The 17,839-nt window shown below is 40.2% G+C and overlaps 2 pseudogenes; both read right to left on the bottom strand.

Moving 5' to 3' along the window:
- On the bottom strand, positions 1,666-11,071 carry Hmgn2l6 (high-mobility group nucleosomal binding domain 2-like 6; annotated as a pseudogene).
- Gm15294 (predicted gene 15294) lies at positions 13,775-15,819 on the bottom strand (annotated as a pseudogene).

Raw genomic sequence — 17,839 nt, forward strand, 5'->3', positions numbered from 1 at the left:
AGGAAGGAAGGAAGGAAGGAAGGAAGGAAGGAAGGAAGGAAGGAAGGAGAAGGGAAGGGAAGGGAAGGGAAGGGAAGGGAAGGGAAGGGAAGGGAAGGGAAGGGAAGGGAAGGGAAGGGAAGGGAAGGGAAGGGAAGGGAAGGGAAGGGAAGGGAAGGGAAGGGAAGGGAAGGGAAGGGAAGGGAAGGGAAGGGAAGGGAAGGGAAGGGAGGGGGAGGAGAAGGAGGAGGAGGAGGAGGAGGAGGAGGAGGAGGAAGAAGAAGAAGAAGAAGAAGAAGAAGAAGAAGAAGAAGAAGAAGAAGAAGAAGAAGAAGAAGAAGAAGAAGAAGAAGAATGCTAGCAAGAGTTTGGAGAAAGAAAAAATAACTGCTGGTGGGAATATAAACTGGTGAAACCACAATGGAAATTGGTATGGGGGCTTCCTTCTAAATAAGAAAATAAAAATAAAGTTATCATACAATCTAGTTATACAACTCTGAAATGCATTCAAAGGAATATAAGTTAGCATACCACAGAAATACCTGCATTTCCATATTAATTGTTCTACTCCTCACAAGAGCTAAGATACGGACACAGCTTAGATGCTCATCTACCAATCAATAGACTTTTTAAAATGTGATATAAATATACAATAAACTTTAAATTTTTCCAATAGCCAGAAAACATTGTATGGACTGAGTAGATGGTTCTCTCTCTCTCTCTCTCTCTCTCTCTCTCTCTCTCTCTCTCTCTCTGTGTGTGTGTGTGTGTGTGTGTGTGTGTGTGTGTGTGTTGGCGTATTGTGTATATGTATGTATGCATGTGTATGTGAGTATGAATTTAAGAAAAACACTTTAAAATGCTAGGAAAAGGAATTTACTTTTGCACAGTAGATACAGTCAGTTTGCAAAGTTCTTGAAATTTTAAGTATCTCCTTTTGCAAGCCAGCTCAAGACATTGCTTTGATTCCTTAAGGGGCTCCTCTGCTGAATTCAAGTTTAACATTTTATAGAAAAATGTCACCTTCATTTTTTTTGTTACTATCCAAGCAAAATTGTGGATGTAATTTCTCCAAATATTTTTTTTAAGTTATAGGTAGATCGTCTGTTAAATAATACCAAGTAGAGCCTATATACTTCCATTTAAATTTTTTAAACATAGTAAGCCCATATTTTAGTTTAATGCATTTTATTTGTAATACAATTTGTTTTAGATCTTTAAAGAAGGTTTATAGACTTGGAGTGTGGTACCTCATATCTATTATCCAAGTACTCAGAAGGCAGTATTGCAGTGAGTTCCAGGCATGCTTGAAATACATGATGAGTTTCATAGACTGTGATTTAGTGTAAGACTTTGTCTCTTAACAAGCAAAATAGAGGCCAGCAAGATGCCTCAGTGGGTAAAGATGCTTGCTTCATAAACCTTGTGATCTGTTTTTGAGCCCTGACATGCACTTAAAGTTAGAAGGGCAAAACGGATTCCGCAATTGGTCCTCTGACCTCCACATACATGCCGTGGCACTATGCACTCATGAACACATGTCGTGCACTCACACTTTTTAAAATAATTTTTTTTAAGTACAAAAACTAAATCAATCAAATCCAAAACAAAACAAGCATCTATGGAACCAAGAGGAGTCTGTGACGTACAGAAAATGGTGTGATTTTATAAGGGTCTGGGAGATGCCTCAGTTGTCAATTGCTTGCCATATAAACATAATGACCTGAGTTTGATCCCCTGCAACATTTTTATAAACATAAGTTAGTGTGTGCCTGTTACCCCTGAAAAGGCAGAGACAGGAGGATACCTGAGGACTGCTGGACAGGTAGCCAGTTTAGCTGAATCTGTGCGGTCTTGGTTCCAGGAGAGACCCTATCTCAAAAGCTAAGGTGGAACGACATTGAGGATGAGCACTTGCACGTACCTTAGGCTTCCTATACATCCTCATATATGTAGATAGCGTCCTTGTGTTCCTACATACACACACATTTGTTTTTTCAAAATGCCAGTGAAAGATGCCAGGTAGCCTTGTTTATATGTAGCTTTTAGACAGGTGGGCTGAAACGTCCTTGTTTAGATCGCTATCAGTTTCTGCCTCCTTCTTGTTACTTTGATGCCTTTTATGACGTTAGGAAATTTCAAACCACATAGAGATAAGGGCAAATGCATTTTTTGCTATTTATCGAGTGCACAGTTTTGAGAAACTTAATTTACTTTTTTGTGTGTGGAGGTTTTGAACCGTGTGACATATGGGTAGTGAGGTATGTTTCAGAGGGTTATGGTGATGACCTAACAAGTGCTAGCCATGCATGTTGAGTTCAGGAAACACTTGTTTTATTTCAGTATTGAAAGGGAGGAAGAGCATCTTGTATCATAATTGCTGAGATATTTCTGAATGGATCTCGAAATTAGAAGATAAAATGACGTCCAGTTTTGTTTGTTTGTTTGTTTGTTTGTTTTTTGCTTTCAGGAAGCAAGCATTGAAGTCTAGTGGAGTCAGCTGTACTGTATTAGTCTCAGCTCAAGGATAGTCCAAACGAGTTTGTAGAGTAAAGATGTTGATTTCTGGCTCACAGGTTTGGCTGTTGTGCTACTTTAATCTGCTCCTGACTCAAGGCCTTTATGGACTGTAGTCAAGATTCTGAGTGTCAAGCATTACCTCATTCAAATACAGAGTCACTTCTTCAACTAAGCCCCGAGGGTAAGACACAGCTTCCAGGACATTGATGTAGTCGCTTTCTGTCTCTTTGTGTCTATGGATTTAGGAAAAGTTCTGTGGATCACCTGCATCTCCAACTCTCATTTGCCACAGGCAACAAAAACAAAACCCAAACGTCTTAAAAACTAATGGGAAGCCTGGCACTACTTTAAATGAAACACCAATGAGGTGATGTCTAGTTTAAATGTCATAAGCAAATTACTTATTCATGCCAGAAACTAAAGTATAGGCCTCGCCATAGTACAAATGTTAACACATACAAGAGATCAGTCTATAAAACTGTGACCTTTGGAGACCGTGAACAGTTCCTTTTGGAGTCTTCATTCTGAAAAGTATTACTCTCCCATGTCCATTTGATCATGTAGTAACTCAAATTTAAATTGCCTTCGACTTTTCCTAGACAGCATGGGCTAATGAAAAGAGCACTGAATTTTACATCAGACAGGTCTGAATCTGAATCTATGTTAATAAATAGCTGTGGTTAATTCCAGCAAGTTTCCCCAATCTCCATGTGCTTTAGCTGTGTCTGCTGTAAAAAGGAATATTAAAACAATGCACCCTGTAGCTAGGATATAACTCATAGAACATTCTGTAATTCACTACTTATGTTTTAAGAACACAAAACCGAAGAGAACTAACCCAAGAAGAGGCCATTACAATGCCAGGGTCACATTTATAAATTTCAGAAGACTAATTTGACTAACAACATCTTTATTTAAAAAAAAATCACTTTCACCCAACTACTTGTCCTGTTATTAATTAATTAATCGATTGCTTAATTAATTCAGTTAATTAGTTAGTCAGTTTGAAGTAGGGTCTTGCATGTCACAAGCTGTTTCTGTACTTGCTATTTATCCAAGAGGATGGTCTTAATCTTCTGACCCCCTTGCTGCCACCTCTCAGTTGCTGGGGTTGGATGAGTACACGATGGTGGGCAATTTATGTGCTACTAGGGAGGGAGCCAAGAGCTTCATGTATGCTAGGCAAGCATCCTTCCAATCAAGTTACACCCACAGCCCTGCAACCACTGCCTTGAGGAATGATTTGAGTATTCACCATTTCTTGTTCTGATCCTTAGTATGCTAAACTCAAATCTTGGGTTATTCCACTTTCTCACTTTTCATTTCCAAAATCAATAATCCTAAATCTACTGGAGAAAATAGGGGCATTGTACAAATGAGTGTCCTGTCACATTTGAGTGTCCAATCTCAGGCGAGTTTCAGTTCTTTAACCCTGACTATGGCTCTTCTCTAAAACCCTAAGTAGTAATTCCAAAGCTTCTTTTTTTTTAAAAAAAAAAAAGATTTATTTATTTTATGTATGTGAGTACATTGTAGCTGTTTTCAGACACACCAGAAAAGGGCATCGGATCCCATTACAGATGGTTGTGAGCCACAATGTGATTGCTGGGAATTGAACTCAGGACCTCTGGAAGAGCAGTCAGTACTCTTAACCACTGAGCCGTCTCTCCAGCCCAATTCCAAAGCTTCTTATCTCACCATCTCCCAGCTCTCTTAAGAAGCTCATCTCAACTGTTGATGCACTGAGAAAATTAAAGTTATTTAGTACAGATAGTGTCTCTCAACTTTCCATGGGGGGAAAAAAAAACAAAAAACTAAAATCACCTGTATTTAAACTTCCTCTCCCACTGGCTCTGCCCCTTACTAGCTACAGCATTGGATGAGCCAGCTGGGGAGGGTAGGAGATCTTGCCCTAGTGGTGTGGGTGAGCTGGTTGGCTGACCAGCTCAAATACCTCACAGGCCCAGATCCAGAACTTGGTGTTGGACTACCCCAACATCAACATTTACCCTATTGACAAGCTGCTGAAGCAAGTGAAGAGCCCAGTCCTACAGATCCAAAATTATAGAATATCTATGACCCAGGGCAACAACAGGATATCTGAGAGGAGTCCCAGTAAGAATCTAATATTGATAGTGTAGCAGAAGCCAGAGACCTCCAACCAGAACAATGACTCGTTCCAATAAACATTTGCAAGCAAAGAAGTGTGGGCAAAAGGGTACACTGTGGGACATATGACAAACCACAACTTCCACAATGAGATTTTTTTTCTTTTTGCGGGGATGTTGCAAGGGTGGGTACAAGGGGACTGGGAGGTGTGTGAGATTAGGGTGCATGGTATGAAACTCACAGAGAACCAGTCAAAAGTTAAAAACAATAAAAAGTTAAAACTAAACTCACTCTCCCTTCTCTCTTCTAGTCTTGGAAGTTTTCCTTTTCCTGCCCAACTCTGATATCTCTACCTGCCTCTGGTATCTACAGTCACTAATTCTTCAGGCGCCTCATTCTACTAGCCATTCTGTCTCTGAAATTTTCAATATATCTCTTCTGTTACATTAAAACAAGTCCAAGTTGTTCTCCTTCTGAAAATGTAGTAGCCCACTCTGGTTGCTCTGTCCTACTCAGGCTAGTACCCTCTTACCCCCTTTTCTTTATTTCCACAGATGTATTAGTCAAGGATCTCTAGAGGAATAGAACTTATAGAATGAATGTATGCATAAAGGAAATTTATTAGAATGGCTTACAGGCTGTAGTCCAGCTAGTCCTGCAATGGCCAGCTACTAACAGAAGGTCCAAGAATCTAGTAGTTGTTCTATGAGAAGTTCAGTCGCAGCTGGTCTTCACTATCTGCCAACATCCTGAAGAAGTAGGCTCTAATGCCAACGAAGAAATGGACCAAAACGAGACCAAACAAACAAAAATCACAAGCTTCCTTCTTCCATGTCCTTTATATAGGTTGCCAGCAGAAAGTGCAGCCCAGATTAAAGGTGGATTTTTCAACCTCAAATGGTCTGGATTAAAAGAGGGTCTTCTCATTTCAAATCACTTAATTAAAAAAAAATCCCTTCACAGATGTCCCCAGCTGCTTGGGTTTTTAATTCATTCTAGATGTAGTCAAGTTGACAATCAGAAATAACTATCACAACAGACCTCCTAAAATTGAGCCACACCATTGTCTCCAGTTCCTTCCTCACTTCTATTTCCATCAAAGACTATTATAATGCATTGCTCTATACCTCTAAACTTCCATTGAAATTGCTCTTCTAATGGAAACTGGTGGACTGAGCCGTAGCCCATAAACTATTTGATTTGCTCTTGGGCTGTGCCTATTTTATCTCTTTTTGTTGTCCTTTTAATTCCTAGTAACATCCGAAGCTACACTTATAAAATCTCACCTATATGAGCTGTATAAGGATGACACACTAGTGGACATGACAAGCTGGATGGGTAGAAGCCCATGTGACCTCAACTCTACACAAAGAACTACAGGCAACTGAGAAAAGCTGGGGGCAGGAAAGATAGTCTTCTTCAAGGTAGAACACAAGACTTGGTTATATTTTATTCTTTTTCAATTCCGTGTGTGTGTGTGTGTGAGAGAGAGAGAGAGAGAGAGAGAGAGAGAGAGAGAGAGAGAGAGAAAGAGAGAGAGAGAAAGAGAAAGAGAGAAATAGAGAGAGGAGGAGTGTGAGAGCACATGTATGTGGATGCCAAAATGTGCTTGTGGTGATCAGAAGGCAGCTTAGAGAGGTTGGTTCTATCTGGGAATTGAACTCATCTTGTCAAGACATCTTGATCGTTTTCCTTTACGTTCCAGTTAATGTAAGAATTGACAAAATGTGTAAGATCACCAGACTAAGATATTGGGCTAGGTGATTTAATTTCTGTCCTGTAAAGTGTATATGTAAAGTATCTCAAACAGGATTTTGTTTTAAGATTAAAAAAAAAATTGAAATAAAACCTCAAAACATCTGGGCATGAAAAAAAAAAGATGTTGGGCTAGGATACAGAAATTATAACTTGCATCAACATTAGCTTTAACATTTTATTGATAGAAGATAATTTTAAAAAAATACCCCAAAACAAGAGAAACCTGCATTCATTTTTCCTATTCAGCAGCTTGAACTGACTTCCTATATTTTGACTTTCTGTAGAGAGCAAAGCTCTAAGGAAAGAATTTTAAAAAAGGGTAAAGTTGCAAGTTTTATGAGCAGAATCTCAGACTCCCAGATGGTACCTGAGAGATCACCTTGTCCATCTATTTCACTTTACACATAGACAGTGAGTGAGACCAAGAGAAAGGGAAATTCCAGTCAAAGCCAGAAATATTTATTTATTTTCCAGCATGCCCCTCATGTATGCAATTGTTGTGATTACTTGTTTGTGTCAGGTGAGAGAATCTGGCACTCAGGCCAAGGATCAGTCACAACCCTTCAGAAGTCTGCAGGGTGACCCTAGTCTAAGCTTACATTTATATGGCTGCAATTCACACACTATGAACCTGCACTTTCCCAGAGGAACTCAAACTGGAGCCAGAGTTTCTGTGGGCAATAGTTGAACGACTAGCAGAGAGTATGTGAATGACTAGAGAAGATTATGTAGATCTTTGTACAAAATGGGCTTTTGATAAATATTACTCTTTCTTCAAACCTGGCATGTCCCAATTTGAAGCCCTATTTTATAAGTAGAAATTGAAACTTGGGATGAGAAAGATTGCAGAGGAAGTTTAGGCAATATTTTGATTAATTAGTAGTTTTGAACCCTAGAACTACACAGTTACTGGCTATATTTCACACACTAGATACAAATATGTTGTAAAAAATTGCTCATTTATTTATTTATAATCCTAATTTCTGGTCTTAATAATAAACTCCTGGAAAGTTTCATACCTAGCAACTGCTTATCTACCCTATTAGTGGATAATACCACTGTTCTTCTTTTTCACTCCTTATTTCTTTGCTCATTAGGGATAAGAAAGGAAGTGAAACATAAATCTCTACATTTACTTAATTATCATGGGTGCTGATAAGACTTGTGATTAGGAAAGAGGCAGAAATGAGTGGATGAAAGTGATTGTAGGGCTTCCCTGTAGAATTACACTTAATCCATACCTTGCCTTTCTCCCATGACCCGAGTTATTTAAGAATTGGCTCTGTGCACACATTTTAGAAAGAGGTGACTATCATAGAGGGTACTGTGCTACCTCTCTGCATTTATTAAATAAGAAAGAAAATGGTATAGAGAAGTAAGACTGTGTTTGTAGCAGATGAGTAATCTCATTTTTAAATCCTCTTCAGTTGTTGAGTTATAAAAACCAAATGGCAAAATATACTTAGGATGGCATTCCTACAAGCACTTCTGCAGTCTGTTATAAAATGAAATTATGCTTGTGGGACTTAGACAAAGCTGGCATGGCTTGTCTCTTTTTAGACAAGTGGCTCAAAAATGCCATTTTGCCTTTTAGAGACAAAAGAGGCTAGAGCAGGGGTTCTCAATTAACCTCTTCAAACAGAAACTGGAAGCTACTGTTGATTTATATGAGTGCGCTCCTTCAGCTGATGGGCCCATTTCCTCGCATCATTGGCATCTTACTTCAGAATGAGTGGGCTTTTCTAATAAGCATCCCATTTGGACTTTGTTTGCCAAGTCATGCCTAGACTTTCAAGTTTATTTTCTTAAGCCACTGCATTATTGCTCACATCTCATGCTGAAAAGGGAAGGCGAGTAGTATCTGTACACTGGAAAACATTAGTAAAAGACCTTTAGGATACCACTGTTGAAAAACAAAGTCTCAGATGTTTAGAAGTGCCACTGCTAAACCAGGAATGTAGGACTTTTGCCAGATTGTTACTCTATGAATTGTGCCCTAGCAACACATATAGGTCATACATGATACATGAAGATGTGATCTGATAGAATGCCTGCCATTTACCTCTGTATTTTTTTCTGTTATTTAATATATGGCAGGGCACTGATGTAAAACCACATATAGTGTATTTTTTCAAGCCAAATCAAAACCACAACACTTCTTTCAATTAAAATAAAAACCAAGAAGGTTAAAGAGTTAAAGAGAAATGCAGATAGAAAGAATAGCCAGTAACATGTTTCTTGTATCATTCTGATAGCAGGACTGTAAATTATGCCTGAGTTAAGATTTTAGTGTGTGGAAGCAAATAAGGCAAGACATTGTTCATAAAGTTTACATAGTTAAAACCAAATTTTAGACAGTTTGGAGGTAAAACCTTGAACCATGAAATTATTCAATGTATTCTCATTCCTTTTATCCCTACTAGCAGCAGTGGCCCTATGACATTATAATTAGAGGAAAGTTAGTTACAGAGTAGTTTGATAGCTAGAAAATAGGTTTTAGATTAATTTGTGTGTTGTGTGCTTAAGCTGTACATGACACCAACATTTTTATACCTGTAAGGACAAGAGTCTTTTAAAGACATTTGAGAAATAGTGTATTGTGCAAACTCATTCTTTAGAAAGACGATAAAAATAGTAGAGTCTCCATATTGCAGTATAAATCCTCTACTTAAAATGGCTGCCAGAAGTTATCTTAAAGAGTTTGCCAGTTAGCTTGCATCCTATGATTCATATTAAGGCACATTAATTTTTTTCTAAGGCTCTTAAAAAAAAAGAGCTTGGCTTCCTTCTAACCATCAATGATGGTACAAAATATGTCACCATCCCATTTTTGCTATTTCAAGTTATGGATGCTGTCTCTTTGAACAAGAATGAAATCCCAGCATGTACTTGTGTGGTTATGGAGACTTAATTGTTCTTTCACATCAAAAGTTAAGTAACTCAGACAAAAAGAATTAGAAGTCATTTAAACATACGATTTATATAAGCTGCAGAGTGATGCTATATTCCTTACAATGATCTTTAAAACAATGTTTTGCCTCTGTTTCTTAAAAAAAAAAAAAAAAAAAAAAACTTGTTTGGTATGTGTTTCTGTATGTATTGTGTGTGCTTCTGTAGCTAAGTGCTTGTTGTGTGTTTATAGGCGTACATACAAGTCTGTGTTTGTGTAAGCCCAATGTTGATGTCAAGAGCCTTCAGAGAAATCACACTCTATCTTATTTATTGAGACAGTCATGCAGTCAAGCACAGAGCTCACTACTATGTTTAATCTAGCTACCCACCTTGCTCAGGAATCTCTAATGTCCACTTTCTCAATGCTAGAATTACAGGCGGGCTACCATGCTTACACAGCATTTACTTGAGTGTTAGGGATTCCAATTCTTGTCCTCTTGTTTGGATAGCAAGTGATTTACCAGCTTAACCATGTTCCCAGCTCCATAAACTGTTAAACAGCACGTTAAGAACAAGAGAGTATATTTTTGTAAGACTTTATTATCAAATTCTTCAAAGCTATTCATTTTTTTTCCAAGCCTAACTGTAACCAGCTTTATTAAAGATACTTTTCATAAACAATCATGGTATTTCAGGCAGGACATGGGCAGACAATCAACAATATACAAGAACTTCCAAATTCCCTTCTTGTATAGACTACCAAAATCAGAAAGCCACTATAAAATCCAATGAAGTCTTCATTCAATGCGATGAAAAGGGGGAAGTAGCTTAGAGTGAGAGTTGACATTTCACATTAAGGATGTTGTTTTAACAGCTTTTCACAAGCCGACCCTGATTTTCAGGAAACGAACATGGCAGAATTATCAATCTGAAGATCCACAATCTTTTATAAAAGGAACCAGTGCTTTTCTAAGAACACTCGATGAAGTCACTGCAAAGTCCACATCACTCAATGGACTGGGAAACCAATTTTGGGGGCCAGGTTCCACCAGGTCTCTGGTTTTTAAGGGAATTAAGTCTATGTTGATAGTACAGGGGGGAGAGGATATAAATGTGAATTTATAGTTTTCCCAGACCACAAGGCATTCTTGTGTCTTGGTGGCCACCTAGGTCAAGACCAGGATATCTCTCCTGGGAGCCAACAGGAGCCTTCCAAAATTATCAGGGAAAGAGGTTTTCTGTCCTCAATCCAGCTTGGAAGAGATTTTGTTACCGACACATGATCCTTCCCCCACCCAGTAATGAAGTGTTCTGTGTGCTAACAATATCGCTTTAAAAAAAAGTAAAACGAAATTCTGCATTTTTATAAAACTTGATAAAAAATAGTATTTCAAACTGTACAGTCACCAGAAGTACACAGTTATCAAAAATGCACACACGTCACTTGGCATCTCCAGCACCTTCAGCTTTCTGTGCCTGGTTTGTTTTGGCATCTCCATTTTCTGCAGGATTATTTGCATCCTTCCGGGCATCAGCTTTCCCCTTCTTCCCCTTGGGTACCTTCTCTCCCTTCTTCCCGGGGGCCTTTTTAGGTTTGGGCTCTGGCTTTGGAGGAGCAGGTTTAGTAGACAACCTTGCAGATCTTCTCTGTGGCTCGTCCTTCACCTTAGTTTTGTTTCCTTTAGCATCCCCTTCAGCCTTTCTTTTGGGCATGGTGGAGGCAGGGGACGTCGGTGCTGAGCACAGGGATACAGCTGAGCGCGGGTTTGCTCCGTCCAGGGGGTCTTCCTCGCTGCTTCCTCCACTGCTCCAAAGCTATTCATTTTTTAAAAAACTTCAAGTAAGTTTAGCACAGGAATAGGTTAAGTACATAATTAAAAGATCAAATAGCAAAAAGAAAGCAAAAAAAAAAAAAGTTTATAGTAATAAGAAGAAAAGCAATTCTCCCCTGCCCACACCTCATTACCCTCAATCTTGCTCCTTAGTTGTTATCTCTTTCCAAATATACGAGTTTTTCTCCTATGTTCTTCATATCTCCGAGTAATAGGATGAATTTTTAATTATCTCAAGGTATTTTCTACTAATATACTATTTTGCTAGTTATATACTTCTGACCAGTGCTCCTCTCAAAATGGTTCATATCTCTACCCTCAGCCCCACAACTAGTTGCCTCTGCAATGCTAACTAGATGCAGTTCAACTTCTGCCTCTAATTGGGTGTCTTTTGACATCGCTTTCTAAGATTCCTTTTGTTTGTTTGTTTGTTTGTTTGTTTTTGTTTTTCGAGACAGGGTTTTCTGTGTAGTCCTGGCTGTCCTGGAACTCACTCTGTAGACCAGGCTGGCCTCGAACTCAGAAATCTGCCTGCCTCTGCCTCCCAAGTGCTGGGATTAAAGGTGTCTGTCTCCATGCCCGGCTGCTTTTTAAGATTCTTAAGATTCATTTTCCTCTGGCCTTGTCAGGCATCAATGGGAGAAGAAACACTTGGTCCAATGAAGTCTTGATGCCCCAGTGTAGGGGAATGCCAGGGCATGGAGGAGGGAGTGGGTGGGTGGAGGAGCACCCTCATAGAAGCAGGGGAAGGGGGGATCAGAGAGGGGGCTTCCAAAGGGGAGACCTGGAAAGGGGATAACATTTGAAATGTAAATAAATAAAATATCCAATAAAAACAAAACAAAACAAAACAAAACAAAAAAATGTATTCTCTCTTGTTCTCACTTCTCTTACCTCTTAATCTCTATAAGCCAAACTTGTATTTTTACATTATTAAGATTAGTAATATTTTGCATCCTGTTAGGTACTCATATTTAAGTGATATATGATTGCTTCTATGATTATTACTACCACCTTCATTGCATAGCCATATTTCATGCTACAATTATTACATAATTGCTCTTTGTATCAATGGAGAATATACTAGGGATCAAATTCAAACAATTTGTGCTTTAAGCATACTACTCCAGTGGATTTGATCATATTTTCAACCTATTTTAAACAATATTACCTTTAATCCTTCCCATTTCTTTTTGCTAGATGTCTTTAACATATTGACAACAGGACAGTGGGTACAACCACACTGACTCAAAAAAGCTTCAGCAATTGTTTAGAACTTAGAGTAACAAAAGATATGTTTCTGGGATGGGTACTTTATTATTGCCATTTCTTAGAATTGCTGGTATACGGTGGCACTAAACGTCAGTCAACATTTCTTTTGTTTCATATTTTAAATTTTTCATTTAAAACTGTAGCCTCTTATCGCCTACAACTGTGGCAGATGATTTCCCCCTGCCCTGGCTTACTGCACAGGAATGCTAGTAACCAGTCTCCAGGAGACCACTTTTATTTTTCAATATCTGTTGCTACATAATGACTGATCAAAGACTTTTTGCTATTCTAATTTTTGTTTACTTTTTCTTTGACTCCCATTTCATTCTTCTCTGTTTTGCTATAATGGTTCTTACATGAGTCCTTAGAGATAAGGCCTGCTCTTGTCTTTTCCTTGTCTGAAAAATGTCTCCATTCTATTATTTTACTAAGTTGATACCTTTTTCTTGGTTTAAAATTGTAGATGAAAACAATTATCCTCAGAACATTGTAGGCATTGTTCTATTGTCTTCTGGAATCCGATTTTGATAAATTCTATGCCAATCACATCCTCCCTCGTTAAGGCCCAATTGTTTTTACTAGAAATTCTTAAAATATTTCTTCTTATACTTGACTTTCCTCTTAATACGGTCCTTTAAAAAAATAATTATGAGGGGCTGGAGAGATGGCTTAGAGTTTAAGAACTCTGGCTACTCTTCCAGAAGTCCTGAGTTCAATTTTCAGCAAACACATGATGGCTCACAACCATCTAAGATGAGATCCAATACCCTCTTCTGTGTGTGTGTGTGTGTGTGTGAAGACTGATCACTCATTTACAAATAAATAAATATTCAAAAATTTAAAAAAAACAAAAATCATTATGATATATAATTTTAGGCCCTTTTAATTCACAGAATTTCCTTTTCCTTTTATTTATAGAGACATGATCTTTCCCTGTATTGCTCTAACTTTTGTTTTAACTTTATTTATTTTTCTTACTTTCCATTTTTATTTTGCATACATGTAAAAGACAGGAAGTTTAGCCAGGCAGTGGCTTTAGCCTTTAATCCCAGCACTTGGGAGGCAGAGGCAGGTAGATTTCTGAGTTCAAGGCCAGCCTGGTCTACAGAGTGAGTTCCAGGACAGCCAGGGCTACACAGAGAAACCCTGTCTCGAAAAACAAAACAAAACAAAACAATAAAAAGACAGGAACTTTCCTTCTCTTTACCACCCAATCTTTCCATTTGTTTGTTTCTTTTTAAAATTTTACATTTTTAACTTTGAGTAGTCCCTTGTTGCACTCTCTTCACAGTATTTGTAAAGTTGGTTGGATGTAGTAGGATGTGGGATGTGTGTGTGTGTGTGTGTGTGTGTGTGTGTGTGTGTGTGTATGTATGTATGTATGTATGTTTGCGTGCTGGGTTTTTTTGGGGGGGTGCATCGAACTTTATTGATGGTATTCAAGAGAATGGGGAGAGCTCCCTAAGCTCCTCCTGTTATTATGAGGGTCTGGGATGGAAATTGTGAGGGAGATACTCTGTGCTGGGGGCCGAGTTGTGATAGGAACTCCTCAGCAACAGAGGGCCTCTCTCTTACTCTCAGTGTCCTTGCTTGGGTGGGTGGTTCAGGGTTTTTTACTCCTTGGAGGCCATGTAGGCAATGAGTCTACCACCTCGTTGCTGTAAACATATTCATTGTCATACCAGGAAATGGACTTTACAAAGTTGTCATTGAGTATGGGGCGTTGGTGTCCAGTCGAGTGAGGTCTGAACCTTGCTAGAACCCTTGATGGTATTTCCCACCTACATGGGATGGTAGGTAGGCGTTCCCTCATTTCTCCTGGAACTCTGGCTTCTGTCAAAGTTACTGCCCCCACATCCCCCACAGCCCCCACAGCCCCCACAGCCCCCACAGCCCCCACAGGAGAAGCGTGGCTTTTAGTCATATAGACAATGCCCCAAGCTTCTGACCTTCGAGCTAGACTCCTCCCAGTTACCTAGCAACAACAAGAGAACAATCCCACCATAAGCGGGGCTGCTTGGCCCCTCCTCACTCTTACTCTCCCTCCTCTCTCTCTCTCTCTCTCTCTCTCTCTCTCTCTCTCTCTCTCTCTCTCTCTCACCTCTTACACTCTAGCCTTTCCTCTCTCTTTCTCTTTTCCCCTTCTTTCCTCTTGGCAATGGCCAGTCTCCTCTCTCTTTTCTACCTTCTCTCTTTCCCCCTGCCTTTCTACAATAAATCTCTAAAACCATAGACTGACTCTGTTCATCAAGGCCCGCTGTGCTTGGACAATGGGATAAGCTTTCTCCTAACAAGCCGTGCCTAATCTCCCATCAGAAGGCCTTCCTGCACTACAGCCACAGACTGGACTTAGGACACTTGCCTGCTGAGAGTCTCACCCCGGGGCCCCTGGTATCTGGGGCTGCCCTTTGTCCACCCCTCACCGTGGATTCACACAGCCAGATGCCCACCCGGGCGTGTGGAAAGCATCTGACAGTCATCCCTCATCCACCTGCCCAGAGCACAGGAACTCTGGCCGTATGCGAGCTCTCCCCGCCCCCTTCCCCTATACCGAGCAGCCCACAATTGAGAGCAACACCAGACCCAGCATTAAAGTTAGAAGAATGGGAGTTGCTGTTGAAGTCGCAGGAGACAACCTGGTCCTCAGTGTAGCCCAGGATGCCCTTTAGTGTGCCCTCAGATGCCTGCTTCACTACCTTCTTGATGTCGTCATATTTGGCAGATTTCTTCAGGCGGCATGTTAGATCCATAACGGATACATTCCGATACACGGAAGGCCCTGCCAGTGAGCTTCCTGTTCAGCTCTGGGATGACCTTGCCCACAGCCTTGGCAGCACCAGTGCATGCAGGGATGATGTTCTGGGCAGACCCACAGCCTTCACGCCACAGCTTTCCAGAGGGGCCATCCACAGTCTTCTGGGTGGCAGTGATGGCATGGACCGTGGTCATGAGCCCTTCCACATTGTCAAAGTTGTCATGGATGACCTTGGCCAGGGGGGCTAAGCAGTTGGTGGTGCAGGATGCATTGCTGACAATCTTGAGTGAGTTGTCATATTTCTCGTCGTTCACACCCATCACAAACATGGGAGCATCAGCAGAAAGGGGAAAATGATGATCCTCTTGGCCCCGCCCTTCAAGTGGGACCCAGCATTCTCCCTGGTTGTGAAGTTGCCAGTAGACTTCCCAACATACTCAGCACCGGCCTCACCCCATTTGATGTTAGTGGGATCTCACTCCTGGAAGATGGTGATGGGCTTCCCATTGATGACAAGCTTCCCATTCTCAGCCTTGACTGTGCCATTGAATTTGCCGTGAGTGGAGTCATACTGGAACATGTAGACCATGTAGTTGAGGTCAGTGAAGGGGTTGTTGATGGCAACAACCAAGTGGAGAACCAGGCACACAATACAGCCAAATCCGTTCGCACTGACCTTCACCATTTGTCTATGGGACTAGGCTGGCACTGCCTAAGAAGATGCGGCTGCCTCTGGAACAGGGAGGAACAGAGTTGCATGCTGTTTTAAGTTATCTTCACTTTCACATAGTCTCATGTTCAAAGACCATCTTTATTCAACTTCTTTCAAATGAGAGGCATTTCTTGATTGTTTGGTGATTAGTGGGTTTTTTTCTTTTTATTTATTTGGTTTTTTACTTTTAAAAAAAACAGAATCAGTGATTTTTCTATGTATGTTTGTGAATGCGAAAATAAAAATACCAAGAGCTTGGTGTACAAGAACAGGGCCATGGTCTGACAGGTTTTACTTGAACTTGAAAAAGCAGTGAGTTAGCTGGGAATGAAGAGCGCTTTTTGGTGAAGCACTAACTCCCACATTAGCTTTTAGGTTCTCTCCGGACAAAGAGTCTTTGATTCAGAGTAAATACTTGGTTTCGTGGCATTCTTGGTGCAGGAATGGGCAATGGATGGGCAAGAGAGCCACACTTTATGCACAGATAGAATTGCATTTTCAGCTCCCCTCCCCCACCCCCACCCCTGGTCCCAGTCCCCCAGATCCCTTGGAAAGCTTGGCCTGCTCCAGCTGCTGCAGCTCTCTTCTGAAAGTTTCCAGGCTAAGGCTTCATCTAAAAGATTTTACTGTTCGGCAGTTTTCATCAGCCCTCATCAGCCTTTTAGGCTTCTAGAAGTTTGTTAAGACCCTTACCTCATGATGCTCTAGAAGTTCTATCATTCTCATGGCGCCACCCTCCACCCCCACCCCCACCCCCACCCCATGCCCCTGTTTTCTTCCAGACCTCTGTGCTGGGCACTGCCTAAATTAAAAGCATAGGAAAGAAAGGAAAAATTGTAGGAGATGAATACTGAAGACACAATAGAGAATGAAAAGGAAATCTAGGAATAATTTTTAAAAATACAACAGGTCAAAGGGGTAATTTAAAAGAATGTTAAGTTATGTGATGAAAATAAGCTATTGTGATAGAAATCAAATGTAAGAAAGCGTTCAGTAGTGTATTGCAGAGTGTGACATGCCATAGACATTCAAGAGAAAAGAATTATTGCAGTAATTTTCTATTGTTATTTAGCTGTTTTATATACTTTTAAAATGTAAATGGGGGATATTATCTGGTGGAATTTCTCCTTGTTTGTAGTAAAAGAAGCATGCAGTGTTTAACAATGTATGGCATGACATGGACTAGGTAAAAAAAAGTAATGTATTTTTGTGGCTTTTAAAGCCTGAAATAAAAAGGTGGGTGTGATGTACATGCTGGCCACCCCATTTCTTCAAAAGGCGAGGCAGAAGAATCAGAGATTCAAGGCCAGTCTGGACTGCATAGTGAGGCTGTGTTGGAAGAACAAGCAAAGCATGTGAGCCTATGAGAACTAGTCATCCTCCATGAACTTTTGCCTCCTCTCCGGTCCTCAGGATCAGTCTCTCTTGACCTTTTAGCTTATTTCCCCACGACTTTCAATAATATGCGTGTTCTATTACTTTTGATATTTCAGTTTTATGTGTTACCTATCTGTTCCCAAATATGAGAGGTACTAGGATTTTATTCTAATCCTCTGTTGCCATTTCAGATTCCCGGTCCTTTTTGGATTTTCGGAACATTCTTTTTAGTCAAGTATGCGAAAGGTGTTTACATTATTATAAGACGCTCAAAGATTGCTCACTTGAGAGCAAGGTTAAGGCAGCGTGGTGCATTCTAAGCAGCTATTTTCCCAGAGTTACTAGTAAATTTCTCTTTCTCTTTTCAACACCTTCCCTAGTTTTCTTCCCAAAGATTTTCTATTCTGATTCTCTTGTACCCAGGAGAAATCGTGCTACATCCGCCAGCTGACTGCTGCAAATGGCAATTGTTCTCCCTGGGTTGTCTTCATTGACTAGGTTAGATACATTTCCTGAATACTGTGACTTACCGTTCTTTGTTTATTCCTTTCTTCTACTTAAGCTCATTTTTAAACAACCTCCTATGAAGAGATGCATGGGGATGGGAAGGAGGAGCCCTCCTTTGATGGCATA

Source organism: Mus musculus, chromosome X (genome assembly GCF_000001635.26).
Source record: "Mus musculus strain C57BL/6J chromosome X, GRCm38.p6 C57BL/6J".
Taxonomy (NCBI): Eukaryota; Metazoa; Chordata; class Mammalia; order Rodentia; family Muridae; genus Mus; species Mus musculus.